Source organism: Aquarana catesbeiana, linkage group LG04, assembly GCF_042186555.1.
Source record: "Aquarana catesbeiana isolate 2022-GZ linkage group LG04, ASM4218655v1, whole genome shotgun sequence".
Lineage (NCBI taxonomy): Eukaryota > Metazoa > Chordata > Amphibia > Anura > Ranidae > Aquarana > Aquarana catesbeiana.
This window is the reverse complement of record NC_133327.1, coordinates 408,582,736-408,595,910: the sequence shown is the minus strand read 5'-3', so window position 1 is coordinate 408,595,910 and position 13,175 is coordinate 408,582,736.

The following is a 13,175-nucleotide window of genomic DNA, read 5'->3' as shown; positions in this document are numbered from 1 at the left end:
CAACCAGAACCCTTCCTAGAGCTAGCCGTCCGGCCAAACTGAGCTATCGGGGGAGAAGAGCCTTGATGAGAGAGGTAAAGAAGAACTCAAAAATCACTGTGGCTGAGCTCCAGAGATGCAGTCGAGAGATGGGAGAAAGTTGTAGAAAGTCAACCATCACTGCAGCCCTCCACCAGTCGGGGCTTTATGGCAGAGTGGCCCGACGGAAGCCTCTCCTCAGTGCAAGACACATGAAAGCCCGCATGGAGTTTGCTAAAAAACACCTGAAGGACTCCAAGATGGTGAGAAATAAGATTCTCTGGTCTGATGAGACCAATATAGAACTTTTTGGCCTTAATTCTAAGCGGTATATGTGGAGAAAATCAGGCACTGCTCATCACCTGTCCAATACGGTCCCAACAATGAAGCATGGTGGTGGCAGCATCATGCTGTGGGGATGTTTTTCAGCTGCATGGACAGGACTACCGGTTGCAATCGAGGGAAAGATTAATGCGACCAAGTACAGGGATATCCTGGACGAGAACCTTCTCCAGAGTGCTCATGGCCCCAGACTGGGCAGAAGGATTACCTTCCAACAAGACAATGACCCTAAGAACACAGCTAAAATAACGAAGGAGTGGCTTCACAACAACTCCGTGACTGTTCTTGAATGGCCCAGCCAGAGCTCTGACTTAAACCCAATTGAGCATCTCTGGAGAGACCTAAAATGGCTGTCCACCAACGTTTACCATCCAACCTGACAAAACTGGAGAGGATCAGCAAGGAGGAATGGCAGAGGATCCCCAAATCCAGGTGTGAAAAACTTGTTGCATCTTTCCCAAAAAGACTCATGGCTGTATTAGATCAAAAGAGTGCTTCTAGTAAATACTGAGCAAATGCTCTGAATACCTAGGACCATGTGATATTTCAGTTTTTCTTTTTTCATAAATCTGCAAAAATGTCAACAATTCTGTGTTTTTCTGTCAATATGGGGTGCTGTGTGTACATTAATGAGGAAAAAATGAACTTAAATGATTTTAGCAAATGGCTGCAATATAACAAAAAGTGAAAAATTTAAGGGGGTCTGAATACTTTCCGTCCCCACTGTAAGCATTGCAGTATTATACAGCAAGATCATTTCTGTACTTTGACAGAGTGAGCAGGGTGACAATGGATGAAAATTGTGAAATGTATGATCTGCCAGCTATGTAGTATATTGCTTATGATGATGTTGAGATATCCATTAGTAATCATCAAAAAATTAATTTTTTCAACATTTAGATAAAATACTTTCATCCATAATATCTATAGCATATTATTTAGTCTGACTTCTTATCACATTTTTGACAGTAAAACTACAAGGAAATATATAGTATAGTGTTGAACAAAACTAACAGCAAAAATACTCTCATTGGATTATCTGTTGGCTTTCATGTTTATTTCTATGTTTTTCCTTGATGTTGCACTCAACGCCAGTATGATGTGTATGGGTAAAACTAACACAATAAAGCATGGAGCATTGCAGCCCACATTAAATAAAAAAAAAAAATGGTTGTTTCACGCAAAGCACCATGCTGTTAAAAAAATAAAAAGGAAAGGTTGGTGCCATACCATAAGTGAGCATACAGAAAAACTCAAGTCCCTGTCCCAATTATATGGAGGATGGGATAAATAGCTCAATCTCAGTTTTTGCAGATGACACAAAAATAAGCAGGGCAATAACTTCACAACAGGATATAGAAATTTTACAGAAAGACCTGAACAAAATAATGGAGTGGACAAATACCTGGCAAATGAGTTTTAATGTGGAAAAATGTAAAGTAATGCACTTGGGGGCAAAACATATAAATGCAAACTACTCACTAGGGGGAGAACCGCTGGGGGAATCAAGTATGGAGAAAGATCTGGGGGTCCTAGTAGATTACATATTGAGCAATAGCATGCAATCTCAAGCTGCAGCTACCAAAGCCGGCAGAATATTAGCATGCATAAAAAAGGGGATATACTCCAGAGATAGAACGATCATCCTGACACTTTATAAAACTCTGGTTAGACACATCTGGAGTATTCTGTCCAGTTCTGGTCACCAGTCCTCAGAAGGGATGTGCTGGAACTGGAGAGAGTCCAAAGAAGGGCAACAAAACTAACAAGGGTAATGGAGGACCTCGGGTTATGAGGAACGACTGCAAACACTAAATCTATTCTTGCTGGAGAAACATGCTTGAGAGGAGACATGATAGCGATTTACAAATACCTCAATGGCGATCCCAGCATAGGAAAAAACTATTCAGTCTCAAGGAGAGTAACAGGACATGGGCCACACAATGAGATTGGAGGAGAAGCGGTTTAATCTTAAGCTGCGCAGGTGGTTTTTCACTGTCAGGGCAATAAGGATGTGGAACTCTCTTCCACAATTGGTGGTGGCTGCAGGGAATGGATATTTTTAAGAGACTCTTGGATGTACATCTTAAAGAACACAACATACAGGGATATGGGAAATAAATATAGACACTGACACACGTGCACCTACACAGGTTGAACTGGATGGACTATTGTCTTTTTTCAACCTTACCTACTAGGTAACTATATGTAAGAAATGTTCTGCCTGAAAAATGAAATAGTTTAGTGGGTTTTTCATCTATATTTCAGACCCCATATTTAAATGCCAATTTTTAGAGGATTAATCCTTGCTCTTATATTTTTACTAATGAAAAAAAAAATAGGAAACTGTTTCTGCAACTAGAAACTTCTGTTCTGTTATAATGATAATCCCCAAAAAAGCATTTTGTTAAGAATAGCAGCCTAACAGCACTGCAGATGTTCCTGAGCAGATATTTCTGGAGCATTGGATAGCAGCTGAAGTGAACCCTTACACTACAACCATCCATCTGTTCTTCTCAAGGTTTTATTAGAAACCTTTTTAAAAGCAGGAGGGAATGGCTACTCAAGAAAATCTTTACCCTGACATCTATAAAACTTAATAGACTCTAATTACAGTCCTTGGTTTTATAGAAAAAAGTATTAAGAGAACACTTGTCTAATAAGTCAATAATTAGTACTTTTTATAATTATACACATATAAAGTACTTATTCTTGTGCAGAAAATTTTAGAATTTTCATATATATAAATATCAGAAACCATGAAATCAGACAGAGACAGAAGTACAGATAAATCACACTTGTATAATAATAAAAATAAATAGAACAAACGTAGTCAAAACATAGCCAGAGTTCAGGAACCGGAACGGATAGTCAGAGAAGCCAAATGTCAGCAAGCAGGATCTGGAGCCTGAAGGGATGTCAGCCAAGCAAGTCTTTTAACAGGAATGCAGGAGAGCGTCTCTGTGATGTTGACTAAGGCGAAGGCAGACGGCTTAAGTAGGCAGGACTGACGAGCAGGATAACCTCAACACCTGAGTACCTGTGGAGAGATAGGAGCTGGCAATTAGCCAACAGCTAAGTGGCCAGCTCAGAGAAGGAAGGGCTGAGCCCAGCCCTGACAATACCTCCTACTCAACAACCCCTCCCCCCCAGAGGACCACCAGGCTTGAGAGGAAAATGTCTATGGAAATCATGGAGGAGGCATGTATGTCCGAGGATAAGACCCAAGAGCGTTCCTCCGGACCATACCCCTTCCAATGCACCAGGTACTGTATGTGCCCACGGAACCTACGGGAGTCAACAATGGACTATACTTCATACTCCTCATGGTTCTCAAACTGTACAGGGAGAGGACGTGGCACCGAGGTGGTAAAGTGGTTGCAGACCAAATATTTTATTAAGGAGACATGAAATACATTTCAAATACGCACGTTAGTAGGAAGGTCTAATGCATAACCCTAGCCAGAATACGATCAGGAGGAATCACAGCAACCAGAACCGACTCCAACTTGGAAGTGGAGGAAAATTGTTGTGACAAGGCCTCAGCCCTTCCATTCTTAGTACCGGTAAAAATGAGACAATGTAATTGAAACTTGACAAGAAAAGAGCCAATTGTGCCCTTCTAGGAGAGAGGCGTTTTGCCTCAGACAACAACGTGAGATTCTTATGGTCAGTAAGAATGAGAACCGGCATAGTGGTACCTTTGAGGAGATTTCTTCATTCTTTCAGGGCTAAAATGATCGCCAACAGCACTCTGTCACCATTCCTGTAATTGCACTCCACAAGTGACAATTTCTTGGAATAGTAGCTACAAGGATGCAAAGCGCTCTCAGAGGTAGGACTTTGAGACAGAAGGGCTCCAACTCCAGTCTCAGAAGCATCAAACTCAAGGATAAAAGGTAATGTAGGATCAGGATGTGCCAACACAGGAGCAGAAACAAAGGCAGCCTTGAGACTCTCAAAGGCCTTAACGGGCTCTGGAGACCAACTCTGTGGGTTACCATCCTTTCTGGTCATATCAGTCAGGGGCTTGACCAGAGATGAGAAGTTACGAATAAACTTCCGATAATAGTTGGCAAAGTCCAGGAAACACTGCAGAGGTTGTAAACCCGTGGGTCGGGGCTACTGTAGGACTGCAGAAAGTTTCTCTGGGTCCATTGAAAAACTAGCAGTGGAAATGACATAACCCAGGAATTTAACCTGTTCACGATGGAACTCGCACTTTTCCAATTTACAATAGAGATTCTTCTCTCTTAGTTTCTGAAGCACACAATAGATATCTGTGTGGTAGCTCTCTAGGGACTTGGAAAATATGAGGATATCATTGAGATAAACCACCACACATAACTGCAACAAATCTCAGAGGACATAGTTAATGAATTCCTGGAAAACTGCCAGGGCGTTACAAAGGCCAAAAGGCATTACGAGGTACTCATAATGGCCTGTTCTGGTATTAAACGCAGTTTTACCCACTCGTTGCCCTCCTAAATCCTCACTAGATTGTATGCCCCTCTCAGATCAAGCTTTGTGAAAACCGCTGCTCCCTTGAGTCAGTCAAATAACTCCGTATTCAACGGAATCGGATAGGCATTCTTAATCATGAAAAGACTGAGACCCCTATAATCAATACAAGGTCTCAGTTCACCACTCTTCTTCACAAAAAAGAAACCAGCACCAGCAGGAGACGAGGATTTGCGGATGAAACCTCGAAAAAGTGCGTCTGCAACATACTCCTCCATGGCCTTATCCTCCAAGACCGACAAAGGGTAAACCCGGCCACAAGGGGGTATGGCACCAGGTTGAAGGTCAATTGTGCAATCATACGGCTGATGTGGAGGCAAACTACTGGCTTGACCTTTGTCAAAGACATTGCTATAATCGCGGTACTCCTCCGGCTGAGAGGAGAGTGAAGAGGCACACAGGACCTTGGCTAACTTCTGGAAGCATGTCTTACTGTATTGTGGCGACCAGGAGAGAACCTCAGCATGGAGCCAATCAAAAGAGGGGTTGTGCCTCTGTAACCAAGGATAACCAAAACCAACGGAAACTTAGGTGAGGAAATGACTTGGAATTGGACTACCTCATGGTGAAGAGCCCCTACAGCCATATGCAATGGAACCGTCTCATGAGTCACAAAGGCAGGCTGTAGGGGTCTCCTGTCAAGAGCCTCAACGCCAAGTGGAGTGTCACACAGCTGCAGCGGAATCGAGTACTTCGATACAACGTCAGCATCAATGAACAGGCCTGCAGCCCCAGAGTCAATTACAGCCTGTATCTCAACAGATGACTCAGCCCAAGAAAGGGTGACTGAAACCAAGGGCTTATCCTTCTGGATAATTAGGGACAAAACAACACCACCTAATATTTTTCCATGACAGGACCTCAAAGTTCTAGTGTTCCCTGGACGTGTAGGACAAGACTTCAAAAAGTGACCTGCCTGGCCATAATAAAGGCACAATCTCTCCCTCCTCCTAAAGGCTCTCACATCCGCGGAGAGAGTGTATGTGTTCATCTTCACTGACCGACTCGGTACCAGGAGGCATAGGAGGTGAGGGAGGCATGGGTGGGACTGCAAAGCTCGGAGGCAAACATACAGGAGGCTTCTGCAAGTGCTCCTTAAAAGATAGTCTTTCTTTGAGTCTGGAATCAATGAGGATGGCAAACGTGATCAACTTCTCCAGCTCAGTGGGTATATCTCAGGCTGCTATCTCATCCTTAATGGAATCCAAGAGACAATGAGAAAAAGCAGCCACAAGGGCCTCATTGTTCCAAGCAACCTTTGCTGCCAGAGTACGGAATTCAATGGCGTAGTTGGCAACAGTTCTCGTACTCTGTTTGATGGACATGAGGCACTTGGTAGCAGAAGCGGAGCATGCGGGAATGTCAAATACCCTTATAAAGGAGGCCACAAACTCAGGGTAACTCAAGACAACAGGTTTTTGCATATAACATAGAGGGTTTGTCCAGGCCAAGGCTCTATCACAAAGTAAAGAGATCACGAAACCTACTTTGCTTCTGTCCATGAGAAACGCCTGGGGCAGCATCCCAAAGTGTATCTCAAACTGGTTGAGAAACCCTCTGCATTGAACTGGGTCACCCCCAAATCACTGGGGAAGCGGGGGGAACCAGACATACCTCTTATAGAGATAATACTTATGGCGGGTGCCTGCACAGAGACTGGCACAGCAGCAAGGATGGCCTGCAACTCAGGTTGTACTGGAGCAGCCACAGTGGGAGATTCCAGGTGAGCCGTGTGACTCAAGGAGTGTCTGTAACGCCATGGCAAACTGATCCATGCGGTGATCTTGCTCATCCAATCTGGAAAAAATATTACCAACAAGTGGATTGACTGTAGCTTCTGAATTCATGGCCTTTGCCTACTGTCAGAAACCATGAAATCAGACCGAGACAAAAGTACAGTTAAATCACACTTGTTTAATAATAAAAATAAATAGAACAAACGTAGTTACAACAAAACATAGCCAGAGTTCAGGAACCGGAATGGATAGTCAGACAGGCCAAAAGTCAGGGAGCCGGAGATAAGCATCGTAAAACAGCAAGTCTTTTAACAGGAATGCAGGAGAGCATCTCTGTGATGTTGACTAAGGTGAAGGCAGAGATCCTCTGGGCTGGACGGCTTAAGTAGGCAGGACTGACGAGCAGGATATCATCAACAGTTGAGTACCTGTGGAGAGATAGGAGCTGGCAATTAGCCAACAGCTGAGCAGCCAGCTCAGAGAAAGAAGGGCTGAGCCCAGCCCTGACAATACATTTGCTGTGTAGCCTGTTTATCTTAAGTATCTTAACTGCCATAAAGGGCTTATGGAAAGAAAAGTCTTGTACAGAATTACTACATGAGCTCTGTCCATTGCAGCACTTACCCCCGAAGGGGCAGATATTTCTCAAGTCCCCACTCCTGTAATAACTAGTCTGCAAATAGAACTCTGACAAACCTGGCTGGGTGGGGAATATTTATTGCAAATGTATATGCAGTGTCCCAGTTACAAAAGTGATATGAGCAACAGTAATGACACAGCAAACAGTTAAACAATAACAAGAAATATGTTGCAAATGGGTAGCAAGTAGCAAGAATTATACTGCTAAAAACAAAAAAATAGCGTAATGAGCAACCCCTCCTGAACCCTGTACTGGAGCAATGATAACTAAGGAGAGTTACATCACCATAACAGTTCAGTTATCTGTAATATACTCTTTTCTGCTGGCCAACTCATTGGGACCCCGAATCATATGTCAGAGCACTTGGGATACTGTCCCTTTAGGCACTGATTAAGGCAATAGCTCTGTGATACCTTCAGGCAACACTATTCCCCCTTTGTCAAAATGTAGTAGGGTCTGGCCAGTGGCCTCTCACTACTCCTAAGGTAGCAGGTGATCTCCCTCTGTTTCCTGTTGGGACCGCAACTTGACGGTGTCTGCGGTGTCCTTCCCCTTGATCAGGCAGTGGTCTCCATCAGCATGTGTAGAGCTCTGTGATGTTCCAGGATGTCTGGTACTGCTCCCTCTCAGATGCAGTTGTGAATGGTCTGCTGGCAGCCTAAACCACACTCAGTTCCTCTGAACATTCTCCAAACTTTCCTTAGTCTGGGAACAAAAACATTCCTCCTATTTCTCTGCACAGAGCTCCAATGAATACAGAATTTGTAGTTTCTTTTCTCAGTCTACTAAGCCAGCTTAGTCTCCCACAATCCTCTATTCCTCCCAGTGTTCCTAGCAGTCCACATCCTCTTCCACTATGTATTGCTATTGGGTATGGGTGGGCTTGATACTGGCTTGATACTGGCTGTACACAGTTCTATAATATTAGCTTCTTCTTACAGTTGTACCTGTGAATAGTCTGTGTTGCTGATGAAACACAGAATCCTCTCCACAGAAGCATTTGTCCACCATGTCCCTCTGCACACATGAACAAGGGCAGCAGCAGACACAATGAAACTACAGCCATTCCTCTCTGCCAGCAATGCAGATCGGGGCTATATCAGGAAGCTGCCACCATGCATCCACATTTTAAATATTATTGGTTCTGATAATAACATACCATCGGTCTGTGTATGAATGCTTTTAAAAACTCTTTTACAAAAAATAAGTTGTAGCTTATATTGAGTGATCCCTAAAAAAAGAGTTTTCTAATTTTAGCGAAAAAAGTGGAAAAATAATAATACATGAGTATTACTCACCTGTTGGCACCAACCAATCACATTCTAAGAGCCACTTAGAGGCAATCACGGCCTCTCTTACTTTGAAATCCTGTTGATTTCAATCATCCTAAAGTTATTGGTTTGTTTTTAAGAGGTTATTTAGTACCTTTTAAAGAGATCTGCTCTGATTGGTATTCTGTACCTGTTCTAATGTACTGGTGTTGTTTTCTTTCATCAGCAAGATCTGAAGTATCAGATGTTCTGTTGGAAGTTCCTTAAGACACATCTTTCAATCTTCTAGTTTTGAGCCATATTTGATATCATTTTGAACGATGTTCTTCTTTGATATTCTTTATTTTGTTTCTTTCATCACTTTTTGTTTCTAAATGTCTGTCTTAGAAAAGCAAGAGAAGTGACACATACGCTTTCTTTTTATTTATTTTAGTACAGTTAATAAATTGCTTCTACAAAATATCATTAGTATGTCCGTATATTAAAAGTGTAGGTTCCTTTGACTCTACAACATTTTTTAAAGTGGATGTAAACCCGATTTTTTTTATTTTTTAATTTAAGCTTGAACCTTGTACAGTATAGGATTTCATTTAATCTGTGCACAGTCTTGCCACGAAGAGTTAATCCAGCTCTGAGCAGTCCTCTTATCTTTTTTCAGTGAGATAAAAATGGTCAGACAGAGAAATAGATGTCTGTTTCTCCCCCTTGCTGTGAGTGACAGATGATTTACATATCTCATGCACAAGTGTGACAGAAGCATTCTGTGTAGTTCCTACACCGATTCCTTTCTTCTCCAGCTCTCCCAGGATTGGCTGTTCCACACCTCAGCATGATTGGGCATGCTGAAGTCATGTGGTAACTTTCCTGGGTTTTGACTGGATGTTAGTGATCATGGGGCATAATCCACCAGACCAGCAGAAGTTCAGTGTAAGAAATATTCATGTCTGGCCAAGGGGAGTGTAGAGGTGGGCGGGGAGTCTACTGATATCACGACTCCACCCACTGAGCTCCAGACAACAGACCCACCCACAGAAGAGGGGAGACATTTGATAGGTAAGGATACATGCAGGAGGCATGTATATCCTTATAGATAACCACTATGGCAATAATTTAGAAAGGATGAGAACAGGGTTACATCCACTTTAAGGCTAATGATTTGAATGAATGGACAGCTGCAATAATGTGTGACTTTAATATCTGCCTGGATTTAAAGATGGTGCAAAACCCTTACTAATTGAAATGTAGTTGGCTAAAACACATTGTATCTTAAATAACTGCCGTTTTTATATAAATTGTTAGTTTACACTATTTTTACCTCTTTGTTTCATCTTAGAGTTGATGATCTTCTGCAGCAACTTCATGTTGGCTGCATGTCATTTCTTAAGGTAGGATTTCTGATTGTGACAACAGGAAATCATGCCTGTATAATGTGTCTTAACATGGTTACTTATAGTCTTTGTTGGAAGCCTCTCTGACATGGTGACAATGCAGGCTAAAAATTGGGAGACAGGGACAGTGTAGTCACCCTTTAACAAGAAGCACCCAGAACAAGGACTTTCATGATAGGATCACTGGGTATTAGTTTAATGAACACTACAGATTTAAAAATATTGAAAATTACTTTTAAAATTATAATAAGATTCAAGCTTATATAAGATTTTAGTGATTGCGTTTACACACACTCGAGTATTAATTTTAAGTATATTACTGGCCACAATATGCAGATGATTATAGATCAATATCTTACACAAATCAGTAAGTACATCCTATTATTTCTATTTACCTTTTTCTTGTTATCCAAATACATACCTTTATCACCTCAGTTTCACCACATAGTAATAAAATGGAGGACAGGTTGACTGTAAAAAACACTCACAAGTGGCCAGTGGGTGCTTTGAAAGCCTGTTATCTTTAGACATCTCAGGTAACAGGCAAAATGCACAAAGCCAATCAGAGTTACTGTGTGATTTGTGATTATTGTGATGGCCATTCGCATTGAACAGTGGGGGGAGCACACTGAGCAGCAAGGGGCATACACTGAACAGCAGGGGTGTACACAGGGCATATTGACCATAACAAGGGCAAAAAGACCACCAATGTTATGGAGGAAAACATCAATGACAACCAACAGTTATAGGGCATGCACCACTGATCACAAATACTTAAAGTGGTTGTAAACCTCAGTCATGAAATCCAAACAAAGCATATATAGCTGTAGTGTACACTTGTCTACCTCCAAAGCTCTAAGTGTCGTTTCTCTCTCTCTTGCTTTGTTCCGCTGTTATCAACATGAGTCCCTTCTGACAAGTTTTTCCGACACATGAGATAAATTAGTGACGAGGAGGAGAGCTCAGCACACAGCATGCCTATTAAGAACACATCTCTGTATCCTTCCTTCGTTCCTGTGCTGTGTGTGAAGGGGGGTGTGTCCCTTTCCTCCAATCAGCTCCCATATAGTGTATACAAGTTCTAACTGCAGCTCCCTGTCCCCTCCTCTGTGATCCTCACATATCAAAATCTGCACTTTTGAAGAGATGTAGAGAAGAGAAAACTGCAGATAAACAAGTCAAATGTATGTAGGAGGATTTGTTTAATCTCTGTGTATCACCTGAGGCTATGCACTTCATTGGGTATAAGTAAGGGTTTACAACCACTTTAAAGTGATTGTAAATGCTCAAATATACCCAGTGAATTGCCTGGCCTCGGGTGATACACAGAGATTAAACAAATCCTCCTATACAAGTTGTACCCATTTATCCACGTTGTACCTGTTTATCTGAGGCAGTTTCTTCTCTACAGCCAATCAAAGTGACACATTTACACAACTTGTCTGAGCTCTCTGAAAACAGGAAGCAGGGAGCTGAAGTTGCACTCTGCAGAGCTCAGTAAGGTGACCTCTAAAGGGCTGATTGGATGGAAGGGACACACCCCAATTCACACAGCACACAGGAACAGAGCTGAGGCTGTCAATCACAAGCTATGTGTTGGAACCCCCTTCTCTGTCACTTTTTCTTGATGTCAGGAAAACTTGTCAGAAGTGACTCATGCGGATAGCAGAGGAATGAGACAGAAGACAGAAATTACACTTAGTGCTCTTGATTGAGTACATACTATAGAAGGATATGCTTAGTTAATATTTCATGTGAGATGTTTACAACCAAGGGTACACACCATTAACCATCAAAATGTAAAGTGGCATGCACCACCAATTACCACCATAAGGGGGCACTAACTACCACTAAAATGTGCAAACTGTTCTGTAGATTACATAATCCTAATTCTGTACTCTGACTGCTGCAATTTACACTCTATGCCCTAAACTTAGTTAAACAATTTTGGGGGGTGTCTGTACTGTACTGGTATTTTAGGACCTCAAAAATGTAATAGGCAATTAGAACATTACTTTTTTTTCAAATTTTCCTTTATATAACAAACAATATGGTTATTAAATATCACAAAAGAAAGCTTTATTTGTCTCAAAAAATTATATAAAATGCATCTGGGTACAGTGCTGCATGACCGAGTTAAATTATCACAGCATTAAAAGCTGAAAATGGCCTGGTAATGAAGGGGCTAGTGCTTAAGTAGTTAGGTAATGATATATATGTATTTGCTGCCTGCTTTTATTTATCATAATTGTGTTTTAATGCTGGGTTGCATAAAAGTTAACTGAACTATTAGCACCTCTGTGAGTATGTAAATGTATGCACAGCAAACCATTTTACTGTGCTAAGTATTTGTGTTCTTGTAGGATTTCCTACAGCCACAAAGGATCTTGGGGTAGCAGCCTAAAACATACTACAACATACTATTTGCAGCATTACAAGGGTGGGCCTTCTAACAAACCACCACCTATACGCGCTCCTGTGTTTGTGTTAGAAGAACACTCCGTAGCATGTGCTGGCACGAACAGCTCTGTGCCTAATACTAATGATTAGGAGCCAGGAGCACTGGCCCCGGATCACATGATTACTGTGATTGGCTATGACAGTAATCACTCTGTGAAACCTACTCTTGTACTCTCTTTCTCCTCAAGCCAGAGGAGAAGAATGTAAACAAAAAATCCTGCATGGGAAAATACATTTTAAAAATATATAAAATAGCTAGGTCAGGGCTTGCTCTAGGCTATTGTCAGGGTCAAAGGTAATGGCTTTTTTCTAAGGTCAGAATTATGTCTTTAGTTTAGATAGTATAAAAAACAGCAAAATTTGCACTATTGTTTCTTAATCCTATTAAGGGTATAAACTACAAATAAAATAAAAATATGTGGTCTTGTCACAAACATCAGGAGTAGATTTTTTTTTTGGTGGGTCATGGCAATGATAAGAAATGTACAACTAAAATGTAAAAATTTTTTTTTTTTTACTATTTTGGGTCAGTTTTCCTTTGATGCAAAAACAGGATCTATGCATTAACATTTGCTATCAAATGAAGGCTTAATTCTTTCTGCACAAAGCAAGGTATTGATATTAACAACAATATGTACAGTCTGTGTTCTGAACTGTGTTCAGGCTTTAAGGCTTGTTTTACCTTCCATTATGAAGTGGTTAATGTCTCAGCTCTAATTCAGCCAAAAAGGTGTTCTATTGGGTTGGGGTCAGGACTCTGTGCAGGCCAGTCAAATTCCTTCACCCCAAACTCGCTCAT